A 12,456-nucleotide genomic window follows, 5' to 3' on the forward strand; every position below is an offset into this window, starting at 1 on the left:
ACCAACAGATAAAAACCCGGCAAGGGTACAACATCAATCCCGGTAAGGGAATAAATCATTAACTCTTCTCTTTCCTTCACTTTCATCTCATATTTCACATTATCACTTGAGCCCAAGCTCCAAGGAATTTCTTATCTCATATACCTTCACAATTCGTATTTCAAGCCGAGCCAATGCTCCATGAAGTTCCAAGATCACAATTTCTTTCACAAGGTTTTTACAACATATAGGAGTCATCAATTAAACATGGAAGGCATAACAACAACTAAACTATCCGCAAATAAGGACTCACGGTCATGCTAGACACCAATGTATAGATACTCGTCACCATGCCTATACATCGTACTCGATCAATTAGCAAGTAGCAAACAAGACTCAACTCCTATTCCCTCAAGATAGGGTTAAACCAAACACTTACCTCAACTTCCACGGCCAAATCAATCCACAACAACCGCTTTCCCTCTCGAATTCGGCTCCAACTCAATCAAATCTATACAATAATGACTTCATAATATCAATATATGCTAAACAAATCAAACCCAATGTCTAATTATACATTTCCAAGCTTTCTTTCCAAAATTCCAAAATCTCCCCCGGGCCCGCTTGGTCGAAACACAAGGTTCGGACCAAAATCAAATTCTCCATTCACCCACGAGCTCGAATATATAATTTGTTCTCAAATTCGACCCCAAAACGAGGTCTAAATCAAGAAAAAGTAAAAATTCCTAACTCTACCCCTTTCCCCCAATTTCTACCCTAAATTACATGTTTTAGGCTTAGGAATTCGACAAATATTGATGGAAAATGAAGAAAACGAGATAAGATTTACTAACCCAAGAAGTTTTGGTGAAAGGGAGCTTCAATGGACGCCTAAAGACCTTGGAGAAGAAGGAGCTCGTGTGTTTTTATGAAATTCCCGTAACTACACTGTTCTGGAAATTAAAAATATAACTGGGCAAAATTGCCCTTCGCGTTCGCGGAAAGAGAGACGCGTTCGCGAAGGGTAATCTGGGCAGGGCATCGCGTTCGCGATGGGAAGGCTGCAAACGCAAAGAGGAAAGGCTGGGGGCCCAGAACTTGGTCTACGCGAACGCGTGGACCCTAACGCGAACGCGAGGAAGGGGATCTGCAACACTACGCGTTCGCGAGTGGGTAGATGCGAACGCGAAGAGTAAAAGAGGGCTGAGTCCTCAGAGTCAAATGACTCTACGCGAACGTGGGGCAAGTATGCGAACGCGATGAAGGGAGAACTCATAGCCATCGCGAACGCGAAGGATGCGTCGCGAACGCGAAGAACAAAAAGGGACCTGCACAGCTGAAGCAAAACCTGCAATCTTTCTAAGCCAAAAACCATCCCGAAACACCTCCGAAACACTCCCGAGCCCTCGGGGCTCCTAACCAAACACATACACTAACTCGACAACACCCTACGAACTTAACCGGGCGATCAAATCGCCAAAATAACATCAAAAACAACGAATCAAACCTCAAAATCACAAGTTTTTCCTCAAACTTCATATACTTTCAAATTTAGAGTTTTAAGTCAGAAACACGTCAAACGACGTCCGTTTTCAACCAAACTTTACAGAAAGCGCTTAAACCATATATAAGACTTGTACCGGGCGCCGGAACCAAAATACGGGCCCGATACCATAGTCTTTTAATCAAATTTCATTTCCAATTTCCTTAATTATTTCCAGAAAACAATTTCACACAAAAATTCATTTCTCGGGCTTGGGACCTCGGAATTCGATTCCGGGCATATGCCCAAGTCCCATATGTTCCTGCGGACCCTCCGGGACCGTCAAATCATGGGTCCGGGTCCGTTTGCCCAAAATATTGACCGAAGTCAAATTTAATCAATTAAATATCAAAATTTAGCATTTTCCTCACAGAATTTATATTTAAGCTTTCCGGCTACGCGCCCGGACTGCGCGCGCAAATCGAGGCAACCCTAAATGAGGTTTTCAAGGCCTCAGAAGCACGGAATGAGTAAGAAAACAGGTGATGACCCTTTGGGTCGTCACATGATTGCTTCCAACTGAGAATCACGTGCAACCTTCTCTGAATCACGTGCTACCTTCTCCAAGAGGGAGATTCTGTTCATCAGTTCAGTGCCGATAAGATTGGCCTAAGAAAAAGGAAGGGGAAATAAGAATCTTGAAGATAGAAATTTTTACAAAGTAAAGAAGAGAAAGAAGGAAAATACCTTCAAAGTGGCATACACTATGTCATTCATTAAAGTCAGGCTGCTATAGCTCTCCAGTTTTGCTTTCTCGATTGGGCCAATTAAAGGCTCGAGCCAAACGTCAGCTTGACCTGACTTCCTTAAGAGGCTGCTATCAGCAGGAACTTCAATAGTTACGCTCCTCATAGTAGTACTTCTACTTGAAGAATCCACCTCCGTATGGTGAACGAAGGTGGGGGAATTGTCAAAGGAGGAGCGGTGGAAGGAGTAAAAACAGTAGAGGGAGGAACAGAAATAGTTGAGGCAGGTAAGGAAAGAATCACAGGCGCGGGAGTAGAAAAAGAAGATAAGGGAAGTTCATCTAAACAGGCCCTAAATTTCCACTATTCAAAACCACTGATAAAAAGTTGATCAATGGACTCATGAGTATCATGTGGAGTGATGTCATCATCAGGAATAATAACAGGGGTATCAACAGGCTCGGAAAGAGGAAGACGAGGTGAGATTTCAGCTTTGTCGTCAGATACAACACGTCTTCTAGCTCGTGGTCTCTTCACCAGGGAGCCTCCTTCATCCTCTTCTTCTGAGTCTTCTTCTTCAGTAGCTTTTATTTTTGCAGAAGAAGAACCCAAGATTATATCTCGGGCTGAAAAGGTACGAGTACCCAAAGAGTCACGAGAGGTCGCAACTGCCTCAGCAGTAACCCCTCGAATAGCAAATCCTGATAAAAAGAAGGATAAAAGTTAGAACAATAAACGAAAATATTTATATACGTGAAAGATAAAATAAAAACTCTTACCATGAGTCTTTACTTTCCAACCGTAACGGTTGGAAAGGTTTTTCCATGACCTACCCTCCATTGGAGCGGCCCTCAATAATTTTTCTACCCAACCACGAAAGTTGGGCACATTCTCCACAACACCCATGGTTGCTGAGAAAAGAAAAGAAGCGACATTAGAGAAATTAATAAGCTTGAAAGAAAAAGGCACGAGAAAGATATAACACTTACGTGCAAAGTTCCACTTCTCAGGGAAGGGAACGTTATCTTCACCCACTAAACCAGCAGTGGGGGCAACAACAAACCGAGCATACCAGCCACGGTCTTTATCATCTCTGGGGCTCACTAAAACCCTGTTGCTCCTGGCTGCTAGGGTAAAAACGCCATTACGGAAAAGCCTAGGGGAGTAGAGGTGAAATAGATGGGGGAAAGTAAAGCCAACATCTGCCAAGTTGGTGAGGTGCCTCAAACAGGCGATAGCCCTCCATACAATTGGACCGATTTGACCCAAACAAACGTTGAAAAAATGGCAAAAATCTAGAACGACCGGGTCAATGGATAGTTTGAACCCTAGAGTAAAAGGGTATGTATAAATAAAAGAGAATCCAATCATGTACGAAGTAATTCTTTGATTTGGATTAGGAATGATAATGGGAAAATCATCACTCCAGTGACAGTCCTTACGAACTATAGGAGCTAGAATTTCTGTAATTTGAGTAGGGAAAGCATCGGCACCATCTAAAGGGGCAACTTGGTTCCTAAGAGATTCCCTATCATGATGAAAAAATAGTTCTGTTGGGACTATCTCTTCAACTAAAGGCTCACGTAAAGGCTCAGAGGGTTCTTTGTTCCTAGAAGAAGACTTTTGAGAAAGGGAACCTCTAGTTCTAGAAGAGGGACCAGAACTAGGAGAAGGCGTGGATGTGCTACCGCCGCGAGCAGACCCTAAGCTACGAAGTCTACCACCTCTTCTATGCCTAACGGGAGCATTGGGAAGTTATCTAAAATAGGAGTTCTCCTAGGGTTAGGGTTTGATGAAGTCATGGCGAAGAAGATTGAAGTGAAGAAGAAGTGAATAGAGATTTGAAAAATTGAAGTGTTCAATACGCTTTATGTGGTAAAAGACAAGAAAAGAAGTTATATTTATACTGATGGACAACCGGCTAAAAGAAAAAGTACAATGATGGAAGCACCATAATAATGATAACTGACACTTCGTGAACAGGGAAGCCGAAAAGAAAGCCTAAGAAAGTGCTGCAAAACTGCAGAGCTAATAAGAGGATGACACGTGTAAAAGCGCACTAAATGGAAGTGACCATTGAAGCGTCAACTTTGTCAGAGCATTAATGGTGACAAAAATTCTCTTTTAATGAGTTCCATCAATATTTGTTGATTCCTAAGCTTAAACATGTAATGTAGGGTAGAAATTGGGGGAAAGGGGTAGAGTTAGGGCTTTTTACTTTTTCTTGATTTAGACCTCGTTTTGGGGTCGAATTTGAGAACAAATTATATATTCGGGCTCGTGGGTGAATGGGGGATTTGATTTGGTCCGAACCTTGTGTTTTGACCAAGCGAGCCCGGGGGCGATTTTGGGATTTTTGGAAAGAAAGCTTGGAAATCTATAATTAGACATTGGGTTTGATTTGTTTAGCATATATTGATATTATGAAGTCATTATTGTATAGATTTGATTGAGTTGGAGCCGAATTCGAGAGGTAAAGCGGTTGTTGTGGATTGATTTGACCGTGGAAGTTGAGGTAAGTGTTTGGTTTAACCCTAGATTGAGGGAATAGGAGTTGAGTCTTGTTTGCTACTTGCTAATTGATCGAGTACGATGTATAGGCATGGTGACGAGTATCTATACATTGGTGTCTAGCATGACCGTGAGTCCTTATTTGCGGATAGTTTGGTTGTTGTTATGCCTTCCATGTTTAATTGATGACTCCTATATGTTGTAAAAACCTTGTGAAAGAAATTGTGATCTTGGAACTTCGTGGAGCATTGGCTCGGCTTGAAATACGAATTGTGAAGGTATATGAGATAAGAAATTCCTTGGAGCTTGGGCTCACGTGACAATGTGAAATATGAGATGAAAGTGAAGGAAAGAGAAGAGTTAATGATTTATTAGCTTGCCGGGACGTTGTGATTATTGATGTTGTACCCTTGCCGGGTTTTTATCTGTTGGTTTGTGTACCCTTGCCGGGGCTTCTATTCTTGTTCTATTATTTCCCTTACCTCTGTTTGTGATTGTTGATTGGGTGAGGAAGAGTGTTAAAGCACGAAGGGTGGTGCCGTGCATTGAATGATATTTGTGGATCGGGTTGCGCGCCGCAACAATGTTAAATGATGTGGATCGGGTTGCACGCCGCAACAATGTTAAATGTTATGGATCGGGTTGCACGCCGCAACAATGATATTTATGGATCGAGTTGTGCACCGCAACAGTGTTGTTATATATTGGGATCGTGTTGCGCATCGCAACAATTATTGATACAAGTGTGTTTATTTGGGTATTTGTTTCTTGTCCGCTGTAAATTCCAAGCTGCCCTTAGATTGTTATTCTGGATTTACTATTTATATTGTTATCTCCCCACAGCATGCTCCCCCTCCCATATTGTTCACTTGTTTTGTATTTTTCGATTTCCGCTGTATATATATAATGGTACAGGTTTATGTGGTAGTCCAGTCTAGCCTCGTCACTACTTCGCCGGGGTTAGGCTAGACACTTACCAGCACATGGGGTCGGTTGTGCTGATGATACACTCTGTGCTATTTGCACAGGTCCAGGTTTCGAGCAGCAGCAGCAGCAGCATTAGTACGGGAGCAGGCCTTCATTCCAGCGAGACCCGAGGTAGCCTTGCAGGCGTCCGCAGGCCCGGTGTCTCCCTTATTCTCTCTTTTTAGTCTGTTGCCTCCTTGTATTCGAGACAAACAGCTTATGTGTTCTTTCAGACATTTGTATTTAGTATTTCTTAGCAGTTCGTNAGGTCAAGCTGACGTTTGGCTCGAGCCTTTAATTGGCCCAATCGAGAAAGCAAAACTGGAGAGCCATAGTAGCCTGACTTTAATGAATGACATAGTGCATGCCACTTTGAAGGTATTTTCCTTCTTTCTCTTCTTTACTTTGTAAAAATTTCTATCTTCGAGATTCTTATTTCCCTTTCTTTTTCCTTAGGCCAATCTTATCGGCACTGAGTTGATGAACAGAATCTCTCTCTTGGAGAAGGTAGCACGTGATTCAGAGAAGGTTGCACGTGATTCTCAGTTGGAAGCAATCAATTGGAAGGAACAATTTGACAGTGCTCAAATAGACATGGAGGATTTACAAGAGAGCAAGAGTACCTTAGAGCAGCAAGTGCGAGCATTAACTTCAGAGCTAGCGGTTACCAAGGCTTCCTTGAACCAAGCAGAAAAAGAAAAAGAACGCCTTGAATCCTCCTTTTCAGAATAGCTGTCTAAGGCTAGCGAAGAGAACAGAGCGTTGAAGGCTCTGCTGAATCAAAAAGAAGTTTATGCTGGAGAGCTCATGCAAAACTTAACTCAAGAACAAGAAGAGCTTCGAGTCTCTGCTGATAAGGTATGTGCTTTAGAGAGCTCTCATGTTTCTCTTCAAGCTTCTTGTAACTCCGCCTTGGCCGAAAATGAAGAGCTCAAGAATGAGGTGGCTTCTTGGGAAAAGGATTATGAGATCCTTGAAGAAAAATTTGATGTTGAGGTAAGTTGGGCTTTTTGAATTCACGTCGTGATACCTTAATTGAAGCTGGTCAAGAAAACTTCGACCTGGAGTCAGAATTAGCTAAGGTTAATGAAACCATGAACAAGCTCAACAAACACATGACTTTCCTTCTCCCGTGATTGAAGCTCCCTTGGTGAAGCTCATGCGGGTATCACATCTTCTTCAAGCCCAATCGAACCTACTGCCACAAGCCAGGTTGAGACCACATCTGCTGATACTCTTGCTCAAGTTGAGCCTGTTGCTGTAAATCAAGATCAACCCACAACCGTTTATGCTCCTGTCCAAGTTGAGCTCGTTGCTGTTGATGCATCTTCTTCAGTTCCCACATCTTCTTAGTGAAAAACTTACAATGTCTTGAATTCCTTCTTTTTTGCAGTCCACTTTGGAAAGTTGTGTTAGAAAACCTTGGCTTCATTTGAGGGTTTATTTCAGAAAATTATAATCAAACCCTTAACTTCATTTGAGGGTTGGTTTTGGAACGCAAGTCCCCAAGTCTTTTATGGGGCAGTTTGTATAAACAATTTCATAGTTTTATGACTAAGTTTGTACTTAGTCTTAAGTATATAAGAAGTTTTCTGTGTTATTATCTTAAACTTCTATTTATTTTACTCTTGCCTTTATTTCTAAGGACTTATAGAATAATCTGCATTTTTGTTCTTTAGAAAATGCTTTTGTTAACTTCATGAATAGCTAAAGTAAACATGAGTTTTATAAAAGAGGGCCCTTTTATATTTCGACACTTAATGAAGAAGACGTCTCAACTTCATAATGGTGTTAACATACGATAAAGAAATAGGAAAACACATGTTTCTTTTGGAATAACATTGACAAGTTTTTATTTGAACTTTGTCGAGTTTTGAAGAATTCTTTACATGTATTTGAATTACATCTATAACTTTCTCGTAACTGTTTTTCTTGTAAAAGATTTATAATTAGATTACAAATACGAGGTTTTTCTTCATAACCCGTTTCAGAATAATAAAAACACGAGGTTTTTCGTTATAACTCGTTTTAGTACATGGCTTTTACCCTAACTACAGTAAGGTTTTCTTTGGCCTTGGCTCGTGACTTTGTAACTTTTACTCTGCACTTGACTTTTTCAGGCTTGACTTGATTTCTCCTCAATCTTCTTTGCCTTTTTATAACACATACTCGTGTGTATTATGTAGTCCCCCAAGTGTTTGAGCGTTGAAGTATGAAGACTCGAGCACTTGATTGTTTCTCTCTTTTGGTCCTTTTCCTGAACAGGAAAAACATACGGGACTCGGAGGTGCGATTTTAGATGAAGACTGCCTAACCCGTTTATATTTCTATCAGAATAATTGTAACCCTAGGCCAGGAATTTTAGTTTATTCCGGGTGCCTTACAGGTCATGACACATCATTTAGTACGGGCTAGCTTTTTGCCTATCATCTAAAATCGTTAGTAAAATTTTAACAATTCAAAAAATTAAATGAAAAATGGTGATACCTGACCGTGGGTATTCTTTAGAAATAATATCTCTTCAAATGAACAACATTCCAATGTGAAGGTAGTACTTTGCCATCCATTGTCTCCAATTCATATGCTCCCTTGCCTGCAATATCACGAACTCTATAGGGTCCTTCCCAAGTTGGACTCAATTTACCCGCGTTGGCTGCCTTTGTAGACTGGAAAACCTTTTTAAGTACGAAGTCCCCAATTTTAAAGAATCTGAGGTGTGCTTTCCTATTGTAATATCGTTCTATAACTTGTTTTTGTGCTGCCATTCTTATTAATGCAGCTTCTCTCCTGCCTTCCAGTAGATCCAAATTGACCCGCATCTCTTCGTCATTAGATTCTTGTGTCGCTTGCATGAATCGTGTGCTTGGTTCTCCTATCTCAACTGGAATCAAAGCTTCTGCTCCATAAACCAACGAAAATGGTGTTTCTCCCGTACTTGTTTTTGTTGTGGTACGATATGCCCATAAAACACTAGGTAGCACCTCTGGCCAATTCCCTTTTGATTCTTCCAAACGCTTCTTTAAATTATTGATAATAACCTTGTTTGTTGACTCTGCTTGCCCATTACCTACCGGATGATAAGGTGTGGACGTAATCCTTTTAATTTGCCAACTTTGAAAAAATTCTGTGATTTGAGCTCCTATAAACTGAGGACCATTATCACATACGATCTCCTTTGGTACGCTAAATCGGCATATGATGTTTCGCCAAATAAAATCTTTGACTTCCTTTTCTCGTACCTATTTGAAGGCTCCTGCCTCTACCCATTTAGTAAAATAATCAGTAAGTACGAGCAGAAATTTTACCTGTCCTTTTGCTTGTGGTAATGGATCCACGATATCCATTTCCCATTTCATGAACGGCCATAGTGCGATGACCGGATGTAATAATTCCGCGGGTCTATGCATGTTGTTACCGTACATTTGACATTTATCACATTTGGCCACGAAACTTTTCGCTTCTTCTTCCATTTTTGGCCAGTAGTAACCTGCCCTGATTAAGGTTCTTATCAATGATCTTCCTCCGGCGTGATTTCCGCAATGTCCCTCGTGTATTTTCCTCATCACGAACTCTATTTGAGAAGGACCGAGGCATCTAGCTAAGGGGCCACTGAACATTTTACGATATAGGTTGCCTTGATTTAAATAGTAGCGAGCAGCCTTTTTGCGAAGTGCATGGGCTTTTTTCTTATCATCAGGGACAGTTCCATACTGCAAAAAAACTACAATCTCGTTCCTACAATCCCAAGTTAAATTATTAAAATTTACCTCATTCTTGTCAGGGTCGAGAACTGAATGAAATAAATGAATAATTGAGGTGTTTGCATCGCTTGCCACGTCAGCCGCAAATGTGAGATAAGCTAAAGCGTCTGCTTCAAGATTTTCATCCCTTGGTATTTGTGTAACTTTCCAGGTTTGAAATTGCTTTATTAACTCCCGCACCTTTTCTAAATATTGCTGCATCCTTGCTTCCCTGGCTGTATAAGTCCCCAGCATTTGATTAACCACGAGTTGTGAATCGCTCTTGATTATAATCTGATTTATGCCAAGTTCTCGTGCCAATTGTAAACCTGCAATCACAGCCTCATACTCTGCCTCATTGTTAGTTATTGAATGACATTTGATATCCTGTCGAATGGTTTCACCCGTAGGTGGTCCCAAAACAATCCCTAAACCTGCTCCTTTTACATTAGATGAACCATCAGCGAATAAAGTCCAAGTTCGTGGATTAGCTCCATTGAGCACCTGTAATTTTTTGTGTGCTTCTAATTGCATGCCGTGGCTAAAATCAGCCACGAAATCAGCTAACACTTGTGATTTTATAGCAGTTCTAGGTTGGTACGTGATTTCGTATTCACTTAACTCTATTGCCCACTTACCCAACCTACTTGATAATTCATGCTTATGCAATATATTACGTAAAGGATAGGCGGTTACTACAGCAATAGGATGATACTGAAAGTAAGGCCTTAATTTCTTGGATGCCATGATTAATGCGAGTGCAAGCTTTTCCAATTGAGGGTACCGCATTTCCGCATCAAACAATGATTTACTAACATAATAGATAGGGGATTGTTTACCTTGTTCTTCTCGAACCTAAACCGCACTTACCGCTACTTCTGAAACAGCAAGGTAAAGGAGCAATCTTTCCCCAGCCTTTGGTTTTGCTAGCAACGGTGGATTTGATAAGTATACTTTCAAATTCCTGAGTGCTTGCTGACACTCTTCTCTGATGATTTAGAAATGAATCTTCCCAAAGCTGCAATCCTCCCTGTTAATCTTTGAACCTCTTTCCTGCTCGAGAGTATATTAGGGATTTCTTCAATGGCCTTAATCTGTGAAGGATTCACCTCAATACCACGGTTAGAAACAAGAAAACCTAAGAACTTACCTGATGCAACACCAAATGCACATTTTTCGGGATTTAACTTCATATTAAATTTTCGCAAAATTTTAAAAGTTTCAGATAGATGCGATATATGATCTCCTGAATGCTGAGTTTTAACGAGCATATCATCTATAGATACCTCCATAGTTTTTCCCAAATGCTCTTGAAACATTTTGGTAACTAACCTCTGATACGTTGCTCCTGCATTCTTTAGACCAAAGGGCATTACTTTATAACAGTAAGTCCCCCTGTCTGTTATAAAGGAAGTTTTTTCTTCATCTCCTGGATCCATTTTAATCTGATTATACCCTGAATATGCATCTAAAAAACTTAATAATTCATGACATGCAGTTGCATCAATCAATTGATCTATGTGTGTCAGTGGAAAAGAATCTTTAGGGCAGGCTTTATTAAGATCTGTGTAATCTACGCAAACCCGCCACTTACCGTTCTTCTTTGGAACTACAACAGTGTTGGCTAACCAGTTAGGATACTTTACCTCACGAATAGAGCCAATTTTTAGCAATTTTTGGACTTCTTCTTGAATCACCTGATTCTTGAAAGTTCCTTGCTTTCTTTTCTTTTGCTTGACTGGGGGATATGATGGATCTTCATTTAGTTTAGGAGTCATCACCTTCGGTGGTATCCCTGTCATGTCAGAATGGGACCAAGCAAAACAGTCTGCGTTAGCTTTTAAAAATTCAATCAACTTATGTTTCACCTCCGGGCTAAGATTGGCTCCTATATACACTTTTCTCTCTGGCCAATGTATAAACAAAACCATAGCCTCCAGATCTTCTATTGTCGTTTTGATGTTTTCATTTTCTTCTGGTTCTTGAATGGAATCGGGCCTTGAATCTACATCTGTTTGCTCTTGTTCAGTTGAGGTTGACGCTATGTTATCCTCAACTGGATTATGTAATTGCTATTTTCTTCACCCTTCGTACTTGAATCTGCCACGGAGTTGATGCTCCTGGATGTCTGTTGATCTACCTGATTTGACAGATTCCCCATGGCGCTGGGAATTTAATAACTTGATGCAAGGTTGAAGGAACAACATCCATTTCGTGGATCCATGGTCTCCCAAGAATCATGTTGTAAGCCATCTCCATATCTACCACTTGGAACTTTGTATCTTTGACGACTCCTTCAGCGAATGTGGTGAATGTTACCTCTCCTTTTGTGACAACACTAGAATTATCAAATCTAGATAGAGTATGTGCCTTCGGTATCATGTTATCTTCAGCTTGCATCTCACGTAATACTCTTATCAAAATAATGTTCACGGAACTACCTGGATCAATTAAAACTCGTTTCACGTTAGTGTCATGTACAAGTAAAGATATTACCAGTGCGTCGTTATGTGGAGTTAATAAACCCTCGGTATCTGCATCATCGAACGTAATATTTTCTTCCTCCAAGACATGTCGAGGCCGCTTCCCGTGGGTAATTTTTACTTTAGAAACCTTTTTGTATGATACGCCGTTGATCTCTTCACCCCCACTTATAACGTTGACAGTTCTCTTGGGAGAAGCTGGTTTTGGAGGCTCCTGCCTGTTCTTCATGTATACTTGTTTACCTTTCTCACTAAATAACTCAGTGAGATATCCTTGTTTTAACAAATGATCAACTTCACCCTGCAAAAACCTGCAATCTGCTGTTTTATGCCCATGATCGTTATGAAATTCGCACCAATGATCAGGGTTTCTTCTGTTTGGATTTGATCTCATTTCCTTGGGCCACCGTACCTTATCTCCCATGCTTCTTAAAACAGCCACGAGTTCAGAAGTGCTCACGTTGAAATTATAACCACCAAACCTTGCCTTTAGACCTCCATCATTGTCTCGTGGCTCACGTGCGCTTCGGTCACTCCCAAATCTTGAT

The sequence above is a fragment of the Nicotiana attenuata genome, unplaced genomic scaffold (assembly GCF_001879085.1).
Source record: "Nicotiana attenuata strain UT unplaced genomic scaffold, NIATTr2, whole genome shotgun sequence".
Taxonomy (NCBI): domain Eukaryota; kingdom Viridiplantae; phylum Streptophyta; class Magnoliopsida; order Solanales; family Solanaceae; genus Nicotiana; species Nicotiana attenuata.